The 1,186-nt window shown below is 61.3% G+C and overlaps 1 pseudogene; it reads right to left on the bottom strand.

Annotated features, from left to right (window-relative positions):
* Window positions 1–600: 600 nt before the first annotated feature.
* LOC149874819 (U2 spliceosomal RNA) lies at window positions 601–775 on the bottom strand (annotated as a pseudogene).
* Window positions 776–1,186: the final 411 nt, after the last annotated feature.

The raw sequence follows: 1,186 nt of genomic DNA, 5'->3' as shown, positions 1-1,186 counted from the left end.
GAGCCTTGTGTGACACTATGTGCCTGCCACACACTGGCTGCGCCGCATCCTCTGCCTGCCCAGTGGTGGCAGGCACATGTCATGCTGTGCAGCTCCAGAGGCAGCTGTAGCATAGTGCAGAGCACAGAGGCAGCCCACTGCTTCCCGGGGGTTTTCTCCCCTTGGGCTGGCTCACCTGTTCCTGTGGCAGAACCAGCACAAAGGCAGTCTGGGCCTTTCCAGGGATGTGGGGGAGGAGGGCTCCCCACACTGTCTGCACCCCAGGGCAAGCACTGGGGGCACATGCCCCCCGGAGGTGCTAGCAGGGGGAAGTGGGCTGCGTGCTGGGGTCTGCACCACATGGCACTGCCTCCAGAACTGCGCGGGACGTGGGGACTTCTGGAGGCAGTGGGGTGTGGGGATGCTCCTGCTGCTGCACTGACCCTGGGGCAGGCATGCGGGCACATGCTGCCTATGCCTGGAGTGAGCACAGCCCCCCACTGCTGCTGCCTGGAGACCACACAATGGCTGAGTGGCTCTGCCTGCCCGGGAGCAGCAGGCAACAGTGTCCTGCCCAGGGAGTCCCTGCTGTGGCCCAGGGGGCTCTTTTTTTTTTTTCTGTTTTTTTGCACCGGTCCTGGAAGCACTGCAATACCAGGTCAATGCATGGAGTAGATGCAGCAAGCTCCGGTTCCACGACCCAACACCAAAAAGAATCTGCTCAATATAGACCTCCGATGGAGGACATATCAGAGACAATCACCTGCCAGGTAAACCACCTGATTGATCATGGTGTCTCCCATCGGGGGCTCTGCTCTGCTCATACTGTGCTGGGTACACACAGGCCAAGGAGGGAGCCTCCTCCAAGCCTTGTGTCCTGCCCCAGCCAGGTGGCATTCCCTGTGGGCAGGGTGGCTGCACCCCACCCCCGTGGAGCTGTGCAACCTGGGCTGGGCCCCACCTCCTGAGCACTCCCGCTGTGGCCTGAGTCTGCAGAGCCCCATAGCAGCCTTGTCCTCTCCTCTGGCTGCTGCCCTCCCAAGAGCCTGGCCAGGCCCGCCTGCCTGCAGCACCTCTTCCACATCTGCTCTCCCTGCGCTTCTCTCCCTCTCTGTCTTCCCTCCCTCTTTTTCTCTCTCTTCCCTCTCTCTCTCCCCTCTCTTTATCTCTCCTCTCTCTCTCTCTTCCCCCCTCATCACGACATACT

This window comes from Crocodylus siamensis, chromosome 1 (assembly GCF_052110815.1).
Source record: "Crocodylus siamensis isolate JL-2025a chromosome 1, ASM5211081v1, whole genome shotgun sequence".
In the NCBI taxonomy this organism is placed as follows: domain Eukaryota; kingdom Metazoa; phylum Chordata; order Crocodylia; family Crocodylidae; genus Crocodylus; species Crocodylus siamensis.
The sequence above is the reverse complement of the archived record's forward strand: the minus strand, read 5'-3'. Positions and strand labels throughout refer to the sequence as shown.